Source organism: Centropristis striata, chromosome 11 (assembly GCF_030273125.1).
Source record: "Centropristis striata isolate RG_2023a ecotype Rhode Island chromosome 11, C.striata_1.0, whole genome shotgun sequence".
Classification (NCBI taxonomy): Eukaryota; Metazoa; Chordata; class Actinopteri; order Perciformes; family Serranidae; genus Centropristis; species Centropristis striata.
The window spans coordinates 2,797,554-2,818,803 of record NC_081527.1 but is presented as its reverse complement, the minus strand read 5'-3'; the positions used below and the strand labels follow the sequence as shown (position 1 = coordinate 2,818,803).

Sequence of the window (21,250 nt, the reverse complement as noted above, 5' to 3'; positions counted from 1 at the left end):
CTTTATTTATATTTGTCACAATTGACTTGTGTGATGATTTATTTGGTATTTTATAATAGAGATAAGGAACAGTCAGTCAACTATTATAACCCGTAATGAAGCCTAAAAACATCTCAGAGATGATGAAACTTTATAAAAAGATTATAGATCACAGAGGACATTTATTGTTATAAATCAGCAGTATTATGGAAAGTCTTCTCTATTATCTCTATTATAAAATACCAAATAAATCATCACACAAGTCAATTGTGATATAAATAAATAAACAATTAATAAACAATAAAATACAATTTGTGAAATAATTAAAGAAATGTATTAAAGTCATTGCAGACATTATTATGTTATCCCATCATACATTTCTCATCATAAAGAATATGTCTAATTTTATTAATCTTAACAATGAAATGTCAGAAAATAGTGAAACATCTCTGTTATAAATCCCCACAGCACAAACACATGAATTCAAATGTCTTGTTTTAATAAAGCAACATGTTTAAATATATTGATGAGATCCAAAACACACCCTGTCCTCCACTCTCTGTCTCTGCTGCTGCCTTCAGGATCCCTGTTCTTATTACAAATGCTCATCAAAAACACTGTCTGTCTATTCACAATAGAATTCACAGGCCAAAACATTTCATAACCATAAAACCTTCCAAAATAAATATAAATACAAAACTAACTTGTGTGATGACTCCAGGGAAGAGTTCTTTAACCCACAGCTGTTTAAATCAAGACGTGGCCTGGTTTGATGCATCTGAATATGAGAAGTCTGTGCAATCAATTTAAATTAGACCAAGTGGAAATTCTACTATCACAGACTGAGCCAGACATCCTGGTCCTAACAGAAACCTGGCTCAAAGACAACATACATGATTCAGAAGTTTCCCTGCATAACTACAATCTATCCAGAAGAGACAGAGCTGGAAGGAAAGGGGGTGGTGTGGCTGTATACGTCAAATCATGTTTATCTGTTACTGTACTACAGAATGTCAGCATACCTCATTCCTTTGAATTTATGGCTCTTAAATCAACCTATCCAGTAATCATTTCATCCATGTTGTTGGTGCATACAGACCACCCTCAGCCATCCCCAGTGCAATCAATTCATTAGCCCACCTCATCGCTCAGTACAACAAATCAGAGACGCTGGTCCTGGGTGACTTTCATTTAAACTGCTTGACATCTGACTCAGATCATTTAAAAGACATATGTGATCATCTAAATCTGACACAGTTGATTAAAGAGCCAACCAGACCTAACCTGAAGAACCCCAAAAACTCCTCACTGATAGATTTCATTCTGTCCAACAGGAGAAACACAATCACTGTTTCTGCTGTTTTTGCCCTTGGCATCAGTGACCACTGCCCTGTAGCCTGTGTCAGAAATGGAAAAATGGAAAAATCATGCTCCAAAATTATACTCAAAAGAAACTTCAAACACTTCAACGAGGAGGCTTTTCTCTGTCACCTTGTTGCAAGTAACATTCACCACACGCATAAAATACCAAATATAGATTCAGCTCTGGATTATTTTACAAATTCCTTTCTGTCACTGATCAATAAACACGCACCATATAAGAAACATAGAGTTAAAAATAGAACAAGCCCCTGGTTCACCACTGAACTAGCACTGATGTTCAAAGCAAGAGACAAAGCGTGGGCCACAGCAAGGCTCAGTGATGAGGCAGTTCACTGGCTCACATTCAGAAAACTAAGGAACAAATGCACTTCTGCCTTAAGAAAAGCTAAAGCTAATTATCACATTGACTTCATCTCCAGCTCTTTTACAAACCCATCAACATTTTGGAGAGCAGTTAATATAGAGAAAAACAAATCATGTGCATCTATTCCTCCTTCTATCACATCAGATAACTGTATAATAGATAAACCAGCTGACATCTGTGATGCTTTCAATGCACATTTTGTTGCTGCTGGAAACCATTTTGATATATTATATCCTGGTCTTACTGGTCAGCTGCTGCCTCATGTGTCTCCAAACCACCACTGTTCAAACCACACCTCCCTGTTTACACTGCAACCTTTTACGTCTCATGCTGTTATCAAAGCACTTCAGGGTTTAGACTGCAAGAAATCAACAGGTGAGGATCAAATAGATCCTTATTTTTTAAAGCTTGCTGCTCCTCATATAGCAGACCAAATGACATACCTGTTTAATCTGTCCATTTCTTCTGCTGTTATCCCTCAGGTATGGAAATCAGCACATGTTGTCCCACTACATAAGAGTGGTGATAAATCAAACCTCAACAACTATCCACCAGTTTCCAAACTGCCCTGTCTCACTAAGGTTCTAGAATCTCTGGTCAACAATCAGCTCCAAACATTCCTCTCACTAAATGATGTGCTGAGTCCCCTACAATCTGGTTTCACATCAAAACATAGTACACTTACTGCTATTACATCTGTTACAAACAATATTATATGTGCCATGGACAAAGGAAATGATTGTGCCGCCCTCTTTGTAGATTTATTAAAAGCATTTGATACTGTTGACCATGCTCTGCTAGTACAGCGTGAAGAAATCACAACACAAGAGATTTCTGAATGGAGTCTGGTTTGTGATCTTGTGCTGATGTTAAATGTTAAAACAGTCGACAAATTCAAAATAAGCACGAGACAACCTCTATTCCTTTATGTAACTTTTATTAAGAAACTTTTCTCAATCAAATAAATATAATAAATCTGGAATATGATGTAATAATAATAATGTAATGAACTCAAAAACCTTTTTTGTCCAGTTTACACATTTCAGTTACATTCAAAATTGTGTGTGTGTGTGTGTGTGTGTGTGTGTGAGATCATCATCATCATCATGTGGGTACCTGCACTTCCTGTGACTAACCACAGGGTGGCGCTCTCTGTCTGTGATAAAGTTCAGTTTGTATCACACAGCCATGTTGTTAGAGCTTATTTATGGCTGTGACTCCTTTCTAACACCGTAAAGAGACATGTGATGTCACACATGTGATGCAATATGTTTTCACGTTGAAAATGATCCAACTGTTCAGAATTATACCCTACGTAATAGAAGAACAATCTGTGAAAATAATATGAAATGTATCATGACTGTTCCCTCAACGTCTTGAAGGAACAGACTGACATTTGTCTCACAGTGTTATTCCATTTAAAGGGAAACTGACAAAGAATGTTCACAAAGTATTTCATCATAAAATAAGCTGCTGTTTGACTTATTTTCATTTAATTGATCAAATTATTTAAATAAACTCAAACAATAGAATACAATAAATTGTAAAATAGATTGTTATTTTGATGGAGAAATGGATATTAATGATACAAATTAAAAAATAGAAAATTGAATTTCCAAAAATATAAATAATGTTTATAAATAACAAAAATAACAATTATAAAAATTATAATAACAATTATTATTATTATTATTATTATTACCATCATAAAACAGAATTAAAAAATGTGAAAAAAAGAAAAGATATTGATATTTTGATCGACAAATGGATATTAATGATGAAAATGAATAAATTAATTGACAATAATAATTACAAGAAATAGTAATAGTAATTATACAAAATAACAACAGTATTAATAAAAATAAAAATAATTATAATAACAATAATTATCATTATCATTATAAAATCTGATTAAAAACAAGCCAAATATAAAAGAAATGAAATACATTTAAAGGGAAAACTGGCAAAAAAAATTCACAAAGTATTTATTCATAAAATAAACTGCTATTTGACTTATCTTCATTTTATTGATCAAATTATATAGATGAGCTCAAACAATAGAATATAATAAATAGTTAAATAGATTGATATTTTGATCGACAAATGGATATTAATGATGAAAATAAAAAAATAGAAAAATAGTAATTTAAAAAATATAAATAATGATTATAAATAACAACAATAAAAAATGATAAAAAATAATCCAAATTATAATAACAATTATTATTATTATTATTATTATTATTATTATTAATAATACTACTAATAATATCATTACCATAAAAAAACAAATTAAAAACTATACGAAAAAAATGACAAATATAAAATAATTAAATTAAATAAAAAATTGAAATACAGTGAATAATTAGACCGCAAACAAATAAATGGATCTCTATTAAAAGCCAGACTAAAACAGTAAAAGACAATAAATAAATAGATGAAACTAAGGAGATGTTGAGTTTCCTTTTATAAATCTCTCCATTCTCTGCTGCCCTCAGGTCTTCAGGAAGGCTGTTCCAGAGGCGTGGACGATAGTAAGAAAAGGACGCCTCATCGTGGGTTTTGGTTCTGACTTTAGGGATTATTAAAAGGCCACGAGCAGAAGACCTGAGGGTTCTACAGGGTTCATACGCTAAAAGCAACTCTGAGAAATAAATAGGACATAAAACATGAAGAGCTTTATAAACAATCAAAAGGACTTTAAAATCAATTGTGAAGCAAACAGGCAGCTAATGCAGAGACTTTAAAACAGCTGAAGACTCTGTTTAATATTAGTGTGAAGACACAGGAAAGTGAGGTGCTTTGAAGCAGCCTTATCTCTCCACCACAGGGGCTGATGGGAGGTCTGAGGACCTGTTAGAAACCACGTGGCCCTCGTCTGATCTCGCAGCTCCTCCTTGTTTGGCCTCAGCTGCATCAGAGCGCCACTTCTCCCCAGGTTCACCAGAGGAAACACCGCTGCACAAAATGCTTTTCCTCCCAGCTGCTGCTCTGTGCTGTCTGTGCTCAGGTGAGTGTTTCCAGCCAATCAGGAGCCAACAAACTCCACCTTTAACAAACACTGTCACACTCACCTTCATCTACCTGTCTGTCTCCACACAGCGCTGGCTGCCATGGCAACACAGCTGCTTCAGGAGGATTTAACATGGACCAGGAGAGTTGGTGAAAGAGTCTCCTTCAGCTGTCGAGGCACTGAACTGTGTGATGGACGTTGGGTATGGTGGTACCAGAAGAGAGACACAGAAACATTCACAGTGATTCTGCGTATTGACAGGCATGATGGTGAAATACGTAAAGAATACAATCATCCTCAGGAAGATGATTTCTCAGCTGTGAATAAACAGAACGGCTGTGAGTTGCAGATCCAGAGCGTTAAACTAAATCATTCAGCCACCTACTACTGCTCCTGTTATAAGTTTGTTCCCCACAGTGATAAAATATCCCTGCAGCCTGTACAAAAACCTCCAGATGAACAGATGTCAAACAGTGTCTGTGACAGGAAGAGAGCAGTAAACCACAGCCCAGGTTCACATATTTCACCTCCATCTCAGCCAGAGTCACAAACACACTGAACTGAGGGATTTATTTTCTTTACTGCTGTCAGGATTTATTTGATATGATATTTATTCATATTTTTATCAGATATTCCAGCAGCTTTATTGTTGTTCCACACAGTGAGGACAAACTAGCAACACAGAGACACAAAGATAAAAGAAGTGAAAGAGAAAAGAGTCAAATGAATATTACAAATAAACGGAGTCAAAAACATAAAGAAGTCTTGTTTGAAAAGCAGTTTGTCATTAAAAACATGATGAAACAAAAACAAGCTTCAGCATTTTGATAAAGATTAAAATCCTCTGCTTTGACCTGCTGCAGGAATAAAGTCCGTTCCTCCTCACAATGCTGACCTGCTTCCTGTGGCTCCTTCACAATAAAAGCTTTCTTCCATCACATGTTGGAACAGATTTGAGCAGATCATTTCACTTCAGTAAATGATACAAGTGAATTGTAGGATTTGTGACAGTTCCCCCTCAACAGAGATTTGGTAAATGTATTTGGATTGAATGAAGGTTTTTCTCTGTGAGCAGTGGGACCTTTGGCTCCGTCTTTACATCCAAACAAAACTTTGATCCAGAACAAGAGAACTGTTGGCCTGATTTCTATCACATCTACAGTGGATGTTGATGGTCCCCAGAGGATGAATCCTCATATTTATACAAGTTTTAAGATCTCATTTTAACTGCTAATCAACAGAGAAATGTCTCATGAGCGTATGTGACAGAATATTAATATACAAGATATTTGAAGGTTTGAAAACAAAGAATAATGATATTAATGTCAAAGCCTATATACATACATCCAAACACTGAGATCACTTTTAGATTTCACTTGGCAACAAACCTTTTCAAGCAATAAGGTTCATTCTGGCTTCATATTTTTGACCTTCAGGTCAACAGAAATATTTGAGTGTTTACAATATTTGTCCTAAAGTGTAGTTTGAGTTGTTCACTGTTTGTTTGTGTGACCAGTAACTCTGGTCTCATGTGTTGACCTGATTTAAAAAGTAGGAGGATAATAATATAATAATAATAATAATAATAATTATAATAATAATAATAATCATGGGCTCTTCACCCCTAAAACTTGGAGTAAGAAATGTTATTCTAAAATTTTTGTTCGTCTTTGACAAACTTAAATGATGTCCAAAACAAACTCCGTAGTTTGTGGTTTAAATGTAAATGTTAAGGATGAAAATGAAAACACCCCCGCTTAGCAAATGGTATCATCCTCCTCTCAGCCGCTCCCTCTGCACCGCTCCGCTGGCCGACCGGCATCCAGCGACACACGCAGAGTGAGAATCCTTTAGTTGTCGTGTTGGGAATCAACTAAGTAAGTTGCTCCAGCTCTGTCTCATACTTCTTTCCTTTTACCTGGAGTTGTTCACATTCAGATACCATATCGGAGAGTACTGGAGTCCAGGCACCGTTTTCCAGTTAGTTAGCCCGGTTAGCTTCGTTAGCGCCATTAGCGCAGCTACAGTCAAACTGGAGCGGTCCGTTTATTAAACAAAAGGAGCAGTGCGACAAATTAACTGTGTACCTGTGAAGTGCGTACTTGTGTCTCTGTTGTTAAAGTTTATCGTTACTTTAGAGACATAATTTGGCGTCACGCGCGTCTTTTTCTGGTCCGTCGTCATGGAAACATGACTCCCTGTCAGGGCATTTGGACCAGAGTGAAAACAAACGACATAATCACTGTATAATACCAGTATGTGTGGAAACACTCACTGTGGCTTTTTAAATGAATTGTTATTTATTCCTAGTTCATATTTGATATTTTTCAGTTGTGTCTTACTGTCAAAGTAGACAATAAAAATAGTTAAATGTTTTTCTTTGCTGTATTTATTCATGTTTTGTAGAGGATTTAACCTGAACCAGACTTTGCAACAATAATAATCACATTACATTCATGCAGACGTAGTACTACACACACACAAACACACACACACACACACACACATACACACACACAGTAGGTCTATATATAGGCTATTTATAACACAAAGGTATGAGATGTGTGAAAGATAACTCCTACACTGTAAAACCCGACAAGTTCATATAACTCAAAAAAATTGGTGAAACTGATTACATCGAAATTTTCTAGTTTCACTTACTCAACTTTGTGTGTTATATTGACATTTTAAATTAAGTAGCTTTAACTAAATTATTTTTAAGTGGCACTAACTAAATTTTTTAAGTTACACAAACATTTTTGTTTAAGTACTTTTTACTTGGTATTTTGTTTTCACAGTAAGAATAGAATTAAGTATGGCTTCCTTAAATATTTTTATTACCTTTAACATAAAAAATGTAAGTTGTCTGTAAGAAATTATTCACTTAATATGTACTTAACTGTTTTAAGTTAAATTAACAATGCACAAAAACTCCTATATAATTAAAAACATTACTTAATTTAAAAGCAAAACTGCAAGTTAGTTTACCTTGAAACATTTTATGTAATCAGTTTCAAAAAATGTTTTAAGTAGCTTTAACTAAAAAGCCCCAAATACATATGTTTTTAATAGAAAAAAATATATCACATTTGAAATGCCAGACCAAGTTTATTGAGTAACCACAATTAAACAGTGTCGCAAATGGAGGAATACATTCCAAAAATAGTACAAGGGCCTTGCAAGAAGACTTGAGGACTCCTAATCACTTTGTTACATAAGGACTTATCAAAAACAGCTGCCAAACGGTAACATTAAAAATGCAAGCATTATTTAAAACACAGTCCAGAACCTCAAAACAATGTTTGTCCTATGACCTGTTTTTTTATGTGTTTTATATGGAAAAAAAACCCTTTTTATTTTCCATGCTCAACTCTTAATATTTTGCTGAACCCTAATTACTTCAATACTTTAAACACTTCCATAAACGTTATCCAACTTTGGCATCCAAAATGTATCCATTACATCTTCCAAAACTTAAAAAACTGCCTTTAAAAAAAAACAAAAAACAATCACTTTGTGACAATATGAATGAAATCCTCTGTCACACATTACACATTATTCAGACACTTTTAGACATTTCCATAAAACTTTGTGTACAAATGTTACAAACTAAATGTACATAGTACATTCAATAACACAACTAAAACCGGGCCTGAGCAATGTTGTGAACTTTGTTTCCATATTAGGATCCCTCCACAATCAGCAAGTCATTTTTAAGGGTCAGCACCCGAGGCCTCAACTTCCCATCATCCAGGCCCATAAGTACTTTCTGGATGAAGTCAAACGTGTTTAACATGCCGTTTGGGTAACTTAGATGCAAGGCATAAAAAAGTGCAAAAAGTGTGACAAATGCCTCAGCCATTTTGGAAAATTCCATAACTATGTTACCCTCAAGTACAATTGCAGTCTTCTCTGGGCAGAAGAATGTTGCATCTGTTGAATCTGCACTGATCAACAGGATCCCTACTGGTAGATCTTCAGTGATTGGTTCATCAGACTTCGCCATCTGAAGACAACAACAGAGAACTGTTATGTGAGATAACCTGAGCTATCTCCCAAAGCTGTTTGCAGGCAATTCATCAGTAATGAAGACAGAAAACAGTCAGATAGAACCATCCAAAACAATAATCACAATACATAAATGCAAATGGTTTCTCAGGTCAGTCGCAGGTCACAGTCAATATAAAACGTGGTTTTACAGATTTATATAAAATTATTTATGTAAAATGTAGAACAGAATGTTTTGTCTCCCAGCCTGAAATTTGTTCATTTTACCATGTTATAAACAAAAATGTGATCTTCAATTGACTAAATATTTTCCATTGTCATTGTTGCAAGAAAACATTTTTAAAAATAGTAATAAATAGAGATTCTACATTTTTTTAAATGGAATGAAAAATTCAGACTTACACATTCATTTTTATTTTTTAAGCTAAAGAGCTGCATTTCAAAGGCATCCAAAGGAATAAATCATGCTCAGCACTTGAAATGAATTAAATATAGTTGGAATTTACTCAGCACTTCGCACAATATTAAAGATGCTATATGTTGTATATGCCTTTTTTTATGATTTGCATCCATTGTATACCTTACATTATCTATACTACTTATGGAATTACTTATTGGCTGCAACAAGAACCTGAATGCGATCTGGTCAGCAGAAGAGAAGAAACATTTGCTGAAAAAATTCTCACAGACAAGGTCCATATCTAGTGATATAGGTTGAAACATAAGCAAATATATGTATTTTTTTATTTCATTTTTTAATTCTTTTTTTTTCTTCCTGCATTGCAGCAACTTAAACAATGTAACAAAATCAAAATAAATACCAGTAATTGTATTGTATTGTTGCAGAGCAAATGCTTAATTGTACTTACATCCCAAAACTTCAGAAATGTAGAGTCATCTTCATGAAGATAAGCTGGGAGGGCACGAAGGACAGCAGCCCGTTTGATGTGAACATCAACTTGTTCCTTGCGTGTAAGAACAAAACAGAATAACAGTAACTAAACAGATATGAATTATTATATATCTACACAAACACATACACCGACATAGTACAACTTTTAAGCACCAACAATCTTAAGCAATTGACCTGGTGGTCATAAGCATCAAAGAGCTGACCCAGAGTGTCAGCTACTTTCCCTGTGCGTGCAGCTCTCTTTCTGAACAAGCTCTGAAGACGGGGGGCATGTCGGTCCAACTCAGCATAGAACTGGTTCTTCAGGTTGATGTTTGCAATCCTGTGAAACTCGGCACAGACCTGTACAAAGTACATGAATGTTTAAGTCAGATTGTAATGTATATGTGGCCCTGTAAGGAGATATAAACAGCAACAAAGCATTCCTGAATACTGCCCAGTACTGCCAAACATTGACCTTGAACTGTTTCAAGTTTGGGGGAAAACATCCATACCACTACACTACCAAATCACACTCAATGGTATTCACTGCAAACCTGAATGGATATTTTCAGCTTATCACTGACAAAGTCAGTCTGAAGAATGAAATTGAATACATGTGCCTAGATAGATTTACTTAAAAAAATATTGTTTACCTGTAACTCTATTTTAAGAGCAGGCCAGCGTTCCAGGATCTCTCCAACAGGTAGGTCATCATTTATGACCTCTTTCGCCGTAGGCCAAGCCATGGTAAAATTAAACAATATTCTCATCAATTGAAAACACTTGTGAAACAGGTTTTAGATTAATTTGATTGTGGTGCATTAATTTACATTTCAGCAACTATGCAAAACAAATATCGAAAAAAGCTTAATGTTTGCCAATAACATACCAGGTTGAAGACTCTGTATGTCGGCCTGTTGCTTCAGCCTTCAGAGAAAAAAGAATGACATTTTAAGCAAGATAATACACTTTCAACAAAAGCATTATGTACAATATCTTAGAAGTATTACATTGATTAATGTATTAACCTCACACAGTGTGAAATGTCTTAATCCCAAACTTATTAAAACAGGTTTATGAACATATTTCACTTTACTCAGACTTAAGTTCTTGCTAATCTATAGATATTGTGACAAAATTTAAAAAGTTCTTATATCTCTAAACCAAGACATAAAAGGATATTGCTACACTCTCAGGTTAAGAAGAGAGATATTATCTATTTTTTATTTATTATTATTTGTTTTCAATAAAATCTTATTTCTGTTTGACAGTCGGAATGACCTTAACCATGCAAAGACTGGGAACACTTGACCGCTGGACTGCGGTTATTTTTCCACACTGATTACAAGCCAGTTTACGTGCGTTACAAAAAAAACAGAAATGGTCCGGTAAAACGTGAAATTGAAACTGCTGTGACCTTAACTTTAAAGTTAAACCCTCCATACAAAACATTAACATTCAGTAACCGTTAAGCCGAGACATGCCCGGACATGCATGCCGATGAAACATGCAGTTCCAGTCGACATTGTGTGGTAAAATCAACTTTATGAAATTTACCAGACAACTTTCTACACAAGACAAAATTTCCACTTTGACATAAAAATCCCACAAGTCCACTTTCTAATCCCTCTTTACATGTAAATTAGCTAACAGTTAAGTGAGGCATTTACAAATTAAGCTAGCCAAATCACATTTAACGGACAGATACAAATAACTGCAGACAGCCCGAATGCACACCGTTAAAATATGGCGCTTAAACAACTCTTAACTTACCAAATTAGTGCTCCCAAAGCGAATATGGAAATAACGGAGGTCAGGGCGGTGAGGGCGGTCAGCACGGCGTTCACTGTTAGCGATTCCTGCTGAGAAAGTTGCTTCGTTCTCGGCTTTTCTTGACGACGCGAGTAGCGGTAATGGCGGACTTTCCGACAGGCTTGGAGAAGAAGGACGCGCGCACGTGACGTGACGTCATCAAGTTTACTGTCAAACTATTTGAGTACAGTGACTAAAATAAATGAAAGCGGCCGAGTACTGTTAACTTAAAATTATAAATTTGTACTAATGACTCAGAAAATATGTGGTGTATTAACTTTTTTAATTTTTTTAGCACAGATTATTTAATTTAATAAGCTTTTACTGTCCGGTCTCTCTCTCTCTGTGTGTGTGTGTGTGTGTGTGTGTGTGGTCTGCCAGTGACCAATGGACATACGACAGTTCTTTCAAAGAAAAAAGACAGATTCAGGTGAGAGACTAAGGACAGTCCATAATGATCTCTGTCTTGTTTTTTCTTCTTCTGAAGCGTGTTAAGCTAAAGTAACAGATAATATAAACCAGCTATCTGTATGTTGTATCAAATTACTTCTGTAGGAAATGGTCTGCTACAATATATTTGTGTATGATTGTCAGTGTCAAGGGAAAGAGAGAAAGATAGAGAAGGAGAAAGGGAAAGGGAGAGCACGCAGGAAGAACCAGGTGAGAAAACAACAACAATAAATTGATATATAGTGAATAGTGGCGAGCAAAACAGTAACAACTCATACTCCTATTCTAATTTATTGGCATTACTGTAGGTGGCCTATATTTTGCATTTTGTTGTCCAAGTAGCTGTTACTTTGTTCAGTGACAATAAAGTTCAATCTAATCTAATCTAAAAAAAAAAAAAAGTCTGTTGTGCTTTTACAGTCAGGAGAGTCAGTGTGGATGTTAAAGTCTCCTAGGAGGAGGACAGATGGGGAGACTGAAGACAGTTGTGTGAAGAATTCTAAAAATCTGACAGAAAGGTTGGGTTGGGTTTGGGTGGACGGCAGATAATAGCAATGATGAGGTTTTGGAGCGGGGAGTTTAAATGCCAGATGTTCAAAAGATGGTGCAGCAATGATGGAGAGTGGCCGAGGGTTGAGGTCTTGGTGGTGTTTTCCTCCTCCTCGGCCCTTAGAGCGAGGGATGTCCATGTATGAATATCCAGCAGGGAAGGTTTGGTTTAGTGTGAAATATTCCATGGGTTTTTGCCAGGTTTCAGTCAGACAGAGGAAGTCTAGTTGTTTGTCAGTGATGAATTCATTTAAGATGAGGCTTTTATTGTTGAGGGATCTTGTGTTGAACAAAGCTTTTTTCAGAGGCTTTTGTTTTGAAGTTTGCATGGAGGAAGTGGGTACTGGGTGAAGGTTGAAGGCATTCACGTGGTGGTTCTCCTGATGACGTGGTGAGTTGTTGTGGTGACAGAATGAGGAAGTGCAGCAGCTGTAGTCGGTCCAGAGAGATGGGACGGGAGCCTCTATGGGTGTAGTGACGGCGTCCTAGAAGTCCAAAGTGTTTTATTGCGGTGATAAGTTGGTAACTCTGGTCTCATGTGTTGACCTGATTTAAAAAGTAGGAGGATCACAACTCTTTCTCCTTCAAATCAAAACAAGACTACAGAGCAACACACACTGGCTGTGTGGCCCAGCGTCCTGTCATTGGACGCACACACGTCATAAATCAAAGTAATGGACAATTTAAAGACGTGAGCTGATGATGGTGTTTGATAAAAACTGACCAAAGTCAGTAGGGTTCATCCTCTGAGGAACATGAACGTCTGAACCAACGATCCACGGAGACACTCTGCTAATGTGTCTAAAAAGGACATAAAAGAAGAGACAGTCATGTTAATATGAACATTAGAGAAACACATCATGGAGCTGAAATATGATACTGCTTCATAATGTGGACTGGTTCACCTCAGCTGACACATTCAGCAGCAGACAGGTTTTTGTACCAGTCTTTCTCACTGTGCGAGGCGCATGGTACTACATGTTTGGCTCTGGAACTAAACTGTTTGTAGGTAAGAATAAACTTTCATTTTCCTTCAGTTTTTTTATTGAAAATGTGTTTTAATGAGTTTCTGCTGCTTGTGACTTTTTTCATCATTAGTAGAGAATTCTTGCAGCCATGCAGCTATTGTTACATAAAAAAACTTCAGAATTCCTGAAAAGATGTTTAAATCTCACGGCACAACTCAAGTTATTCTTTATTTCTGCAGGAGATGAAACTGATTCATATAGAAAAAGTTTGATATTGGAAATGTTACAAATATACAGTATTTGATCCTCTCAGTAATTCAGCAGCACCTCTTGTATTATTTTTAACAACTCACTATAACTATCACTACAATTGTGTTTTATATGATGATAAACATGTCCTAAAGATATATTTATCATACTGAATATGATATGTCAATTAAATAGAACATATGGAGACATATGGAGTGATTTCTATATGTGATACAGGATGATATCTAAAGGCACACACATTTCTGTTTGTGTCAAAAGACAAAATAATTATAAATTATATATGATCACTTATAAAACCTTTAGGAAAGTATAGATCAATATTATGTGTTGTTTTACTTTTTATGTATTATAATTATTTATTATTATTTTGTTGTGTTTATTTAGCATAAAGAGTAAAGTGTACAGCGGAAAATGTGTAAATAATTTTAACACAAATTTAGTTGCTGTATTATATTATATGAGCTCATGTTTAATTCTGTCATATGTTATTTATATGATCATTTAATTTTTGATTAACTCAGGGTCTTTTTTTCATGTTCAATACTGTTTTTATTCAATTTGGAAGATGCAGAAATTTAATTTTATTTGGGCATCAAAGTTTCCAATTTATAGCATAAAGTGCAATTAAAAAGTAATCTGATTACATATTTTTGTAATCCAGTGGATCAAGTTACTATAATGACAAAAACTGCCGTGAAATTTCTGTTCAGCAGCTGAATCCATTTCAGAGTAATCTGCCCCAACCTGCTGATATTATATTATATTATATTATATTATATTTCATTGTATTATATTTTATTATAATATATTGCATTTTAATACATTATAACATATAAAATATTATATTACGTTATATTATATATTTAATTTAATTTTAGATTATATTGTATTATGTGGCAGTTTTTTTTCACATATGACAGAATCAAACATTGTTGCAGGAAGTTAAAATTGCAAGAAAACAGTTTGTGCCAAATATAATAAAATTTATAACAGATAGAAATGGTAAGAATTCATAGTTTAACTGCAAAATTATTGAGATCATTAAAACGACAATTGCATTTGATTAAATATGGAAGTTATAATCATGTGTAGAAAATGATGAAGAAAGTGTTTTACACTTTCACAATAATATAATATTTGACTTCATCCTAAAGGATCAAGACCGTCTTTTTATTATATTATATTGTATTATATTATATTATATTATATTATATTATAATATCAAACAATATAATATATTATGCTATATTACATTATTTTATATTATGTTATTATAATATATTATATTATATTAAAATATATTTTAAACCTGACATTGTCAAATTTGGACATTTTCTAAGTTGAAAATGAAACAGAATGAGATCATTTTCAGATCATTTCTTAAATATATTCAATTAAAAAGTGTACAAAGAAAATACATTAAATGTTAAAATGGATAATCGGACAAAGCGATTTTGGAATTTAATGTAAATGTATTTTTAAACATGTTCTGCACATCATGCTAAATTAATATGGTAATATATTATATAATTATGATATTGTAATATCATATGTACTTTATTTTATTTTATTAAGTGGACATTTTCATTCACATTTGAAAGAATCAACTATTTTTGCAGGAAGTTATGAATGCAATGAAAAAAGTCATTAAATGATTTATGTCTTGATTTGTTCCTATATAAATTGTAAAAGGTTTATTGTGGTAAATATGTGGTTGATATCCCAGACGAGCCCCCATTTAGTCATAACCCGACTCCTGGGCCATGACAAAAACGGGAATGGACACAAAGAATGATGATAAATTAAAGGAGATTTATTGTGATAAAGTCAAGAAATCAGTCCAAATGTGGAGTGTGTCAGTCAGTAACATCAGTAATGTCAATGTGAGTGAATGAACACAGAGTTAAAGCAAAGCCACCATCCTGTGGCTCCTTCAAGGACACTAACAAAAAGCAGTAACTGGGAGCCTCGCCTCTCAATAAGTAGACACTGGACTGGAGCGTCAACATTCAATATATTGTGTTCCCTAACATGAAAATAATATTTGACATGAAGGTAAATATGTGCTTTATTTAAAATGTGTCATATATAAAAAGACATTTCCATTGTATGAAGGTACAAGTCATCATTATATGAAATGAATTTCTATAGGTAAGAAAAATGAATGATAAATAATGTGAAATGAAAGATGTGATCTTGTGTCCCCATATAATCCATGCTGACATTAGATGCTGAGTGTGTTTCATATGAAGGTGAATACAGTATATGTAGTGAACTTTGTGCTGTATTGATGAGTACTTTAGTGATCAGAGTCCATGTAGTTTCCAGGATCACACTGAATGCAGTGCAGTGCTGTAAGCTGCTGTTGACTGTGTCAATGTGTGTCTGTGCTGCTTGTTGCTGCTGTCAAACTTCAGGTGAGCAGGTAGTGAAGCCCGTGGTGAGCGTGTACCCAGCAGCACCCAGAGCCCACCTGGAGGGGAAGAGCTCCCTGCTGTGTCTGGCCTCAGCCATGTTTCCTCCTCTGGTCCGCTTCTCCTGGAAAAGACGAAAGGAGAACGGTCCTCTGGAGGAGCTGCCCCCTGCTGAGGGAGAGCAGCTGGAGCTCAGAGAGTCGGGACGCACCGCCGCCATCTTGCTGCTCCGTCAGCAAGAGAGCAGCACGTATAAATACCGCTGCTACGTCCAGCACGAGGGGGGCCAAGTGGAGGCCCCAACAGAACAAGGTAATGAAGGCTCGCTGACTGTGTTCAGCAGTGATTCAGCTTCATGTGGAGACGCTGTCAAAGAGAGCAGAGGAGCAGAGGACTGACATTTCTCACTGCAACTCCAAACAGTTCACTCCTTTTCTGTTTCAGAGGTTCCAGGGAACTTTTTCCAGATTCAGTGCAGGGTGATGCTGCTCTGCCTGCTGTACACAGTGCTGATAGTGAAGAGTCTTGTGTTCTGCTGTGGACTCTCTCTGCTGATGATCCTCAGAAACAAGGGACCGTCCACCAACTGCACACATGCTGACTGACTGTTTTCTGCCTTTTCTCACCATCAAATCTCATCAATTCATCTCATTCATCACGCTGATCAGTATTCACAAATATCAATGATGACGTGTTGTGGTTGGTGTGTAAAAGGAAGATACAGTCATCCTAAAAACATAAATACATATATACACGTATATATCTGCAGTTACTAAGTGCACACTTTGTCTGCTGTTATTTTTTTATTTTTACTTTTTTACTTCCACTTTGAATTGTGACCTGTATAATAATATAGATTTATTCTCAATCATTAGCTTCTTGTAGACATGTTATTGTTTAGTATTTTCTGTTTTTTTTGATTAATTTTCATCAAATTTGTCAAAAATCTAAATTCTTTCAGTGAAACATTCTCAATAAAGTGAAAAATCACGGTGTGTCTGTTTTTGAAACCTCCTTGTTTTGATGTATTTCAGTTTAACTTCAGAGCAAATAATCAGAAACAGAATCTCTTGGATATATATAGTATTGTTCAAATTACACAGTTAATTATCTAATTATGTCAGGGGTTCGTTGAGACATAAGAGTTTATTCTGAAACAAGTCTTTAAAAAATGATTTACTACTGATGTCTGGAAAAAAAACCTAAAGAACTTCACTGGAGACGGTCAGAGTTGAAGGCAACAGAGTTTATTCTCAAACAAGAGTTTGAACCAGACTTTACTCTGGAATCAACTAAAAGTGGAACATTTTGCATTAGTTTATAGAACTATAATCTTCCCTCCTACTATCTGGGGAATTATTTTCAAAATGATCACTTTTTCCCCTGTTACAAAGCTCTTTTATTATTTTAAAAAGAAATTTGTTTTCAGTGTTGTTAAGTAAATAAAAAGTATCTATATATCTACATGTATATAGCTATGGATAAGTAGTAAAATAGCAAAATATTAAGACTTAAAAAAGTACTCAATAGTCAAGTACAATGAAATTTAATATAACTTTTTAAATTAAATCTAAAAAATAAATAAATAAACATTTAAACATTCAAAAAATACATAATTTCATTAATTAATAATAAGGCAGTTCCAGGAAAAAGCTCAAAAGTCACTCGTTAAATTCAATATTTCCAAATGTATGAATATGAATGAAACAGTACGGCCCACTGAGATTACTGGCTTTATTGCTTTATGTCTGTTTATATTGTGGTATGGAAGTATTATTCATCCGTCTTATTATTACTGCATTGTTCAAATTACACAGTTAATTATCTAATTATGTTGGAGGTTCCACTGAGATAACAGTTAAGAGTTTATTCTCAAAGAGTTTAAACCAGAATAAACTATAAATGTAACATTTTGCATCAGTTTATATAACTCTAATCTTCCCTCCTACTATCTGGTTACTCTCAACATTATTTTGTAAAATTAGCAGTTTCTCCCCCGTTACAAATCTGTCATATTGTTTTAATTTTGGTGCGCTCCACCTCCATGACCTCATGTGGGGCTGCTCCTACTGAAAACTGAAATTCCCCCCAGAACAAGTTTAACTTGCACTTGCTGTTCTGTTCTATTTCTGGTCCTGGTTTTTCAGGGGATTTCCAGAGTGAATCGAACTCTGATCTCCTTCAGTCTTTTTTTTGTTGTTACACACTCTTTGTAGTGATAAATATGTCATTTGCGATTAGTGACGATTAATTCTCGAGAAATTATAATCTTATGTTTACTGTGTTAATACAACAGTTTTTGTGCAGTTGAGTGTTTTTCTTTTTGTCATTTTACATCAGGAGTTAAATAAAAGTGTTTTATTGGAATAAAAAAATACTATATATTGTAGGTTATAGATTACCATTGTAAAATAGATTATTGTATGATTTCAGTCCCATAATTTATTATACAATAAATATCAGTATGCTACTATACTTTATTTTACAGTGTGATAAAAACTCTTGCAGTTATTTTAGAGGTAATTGTACCATGTTATGGAATACAGCATTAATGGTTTATTTCTGTCATTAAGTTCCTGTTCCTGAGACAGTGAGTACTGAGTGCTGAAATCTAACTGAACTTCCTCTAACGATTATTTAACCAGAGTGGACGGTTGTAACTGTCATTGTGTTATTAACGTGAGAAAGGCTGCAGAGCAGAAACCCACACAGCCCGTCTGCTGCAGGAAAGGAAGTGTTGATTCGCTGCCAACAGTTTGTTTTATGAGCCTTAATAACCACTGAGAACAGATTCATATCTGCTGCTGTGCACACTGTTGGGGTTTTCATCTGCCTCCAACCTGAGCAACACTTGTGTGGGTCACAAGGTTCAAAAGTGCTTTTCACAATTATTAATAATTATACTAAAAAAATGTTATTTATATTAAATGATATGACTCTGTAAAACAGAGAAAAGAGCCAATTCAACTCAATCATTCTCATAAAGTTACTAAACTATCAATGTGTGTGTGTTTGTGTGTATGTGTGTGTGTGTGTGTGTGTGTGTGTGTGTGTGTGTGTGTGTGTGTGTGGTCAGAATAGTCACATGTCTTTAGTCAAAGAGTCTTGAATTCCTCTTCAAAGCTGTATGTCATGTGATGTGCCATTTTAAATTGAAGTCAGTTTTTATTGATGCATATTGACAACATCAGTATTGGGTATGTTTTTTCTGTCTGTTATCATGTGGTGCTACTGATTCCTCAGATTTCAGCTGATCAGGAAGAAGCCTGTGAACCAATCCCAAACCACATAATACAAAAATATGAACACAAGTGCTTTCACAATGATAAAAAATCCCTCTTAATTATAATGAACAGGTCTCTTCCATTAGAAGCAGACACTGTAAAAAAAAAAGTTATTTTAGGGAGTTTTTCCTGCTTTTTCTACATTAATTGCAAATATTAACCATAAAATAAAGGTGGGAATCTGGAAATTAATATAATGGGATTTATTATTTTTTCTTCACAGCATTGTTAAATTGCCTAATAGTCTTGAATGTTTAATAACAGGGAACTCTGTACGAATATATAATATATATATATATATATATATATATATATATATATATAACAACAACAACAACAATAATTGTTATTATAATTTGGTTTATTTTTATTGTTGTTATTTATAATCGTTATTTGTATTTTTTGAATTATTATTTTCTATTTTTTTATTTTCATCATTAATATCCATTTGCCGATCAAAATATCAATGTATTTAACTATTTATTATGTTCTATTGTTTGAGTTTCTTTAAATAATTTGATCAATTAAATGAAAATAAGTCAAACAGCAGCTTATTTTATGATGAAATACTTTGTGAACATTCTTTGTCAGTTTCCCTTTAAATGGAATAACACTGTGAGACAAATGTCAGTCTGTTCCTTTAAGACGTTGAGGGAACAGTCATGATACATTTCATATTATTTCCACAGATTTTTCTTCTATTACGTAGGGTATAATTCTGAACAGTTGGATCATTTTCAACGTGAAAACATATTGCATCACATGTGTGACATCACATGTCTCTTTACGGTGTTAGAAAGGAGTCACAGCCATAAATAAGCTCTAACAACATGGCTGTGTGATACAAACTGAACTTTATCACAGACAGAGAGCGCCACCCTGTGGTTAGTCACAGGAAGTGCAGGTACCCACATGATGATGATGATGATGATGATGATGATGATGATCACACACATACACACACACACACACACACACACAGTTTTGAATGTAACTGAAATGTGTAAACTGGACAAAAAAGGTTTTTGAGTTCACTACATTGATATTATTACAACATATTCCAGATTTATTATATTTATTTGATGGAGAAAAGTTTCTTAATAAAAGTTACATAAAGGAATAGAGGTTGTCTCGTGATTATTTTGAATTTGTCGACTGTTTTAACATTTAACATCAGCACAAGATCACAAACCAGACTCCATTCAGAAATCTCTTGTGTTGTGATTTCTTCACGCTGTACTAGCAGAGCATGGTCAACAGTATCAAATGCTTTTAATAAATCTACAAAGAGGGCGGCACAATCATTTCCTTTGTCCATGGCACATATATTATTGTTTGTAACAGATGTAATAGCAGTAAGTGTACTATGTTTTGATGTGAAACCAGATTGTAGGGGACTCAGCACATCATTTAGTGAGAGGAATGTTTGGAGCTGATTGTTGACCAGAGATTCTAGAACCTTAGTGAGACAGGGCAGTTTGGAAACTGGTGGATAGTTGTTGAGGTTTGATTTATCACCACTCTTATGTAGTGGGACAACATGTGCTGATTTCCATACCTGAGGGATAACAGCAGAAGAAATGGACAGATTAAACAGGTATGTCATTTGGTCTGCTATATGAGGAGCAGCAAGCTTTAAAAAATAAGGATCTATTTGATCCTCACCTGTTGATTTCTTGCAGTCTAAACCCTGAAGTGCTTTGATAACAGCATGAGACGTAAAAGGTTGCAGTGTAAACAGGGAGGTGTGGTTTGAACAGTGGTGGTTTGGAGACACATGAGGCAGCAGCTGACCAGTAAGACCAGGATATAATATATCAAAATGGTTTCCAGCAGCAACAAAATGTGCATTGAAAGCATC

General features: G+C 34.6%; 1 pseudogene; it reads left to right on the top strand.

Moving 5' to 3' along the window:
* The first annotated feature begins 4,394 nt into the window (after nucleotides 1–4,394).
* Nucleotides 4,395–17,041, top strand: LOC131980921 (immunoglobulin lambda-1 light chain-like; annotated as a pseudogene).
* Nucleotides 17,042–21,250: the final 4,209 nt, after the last annotated feature.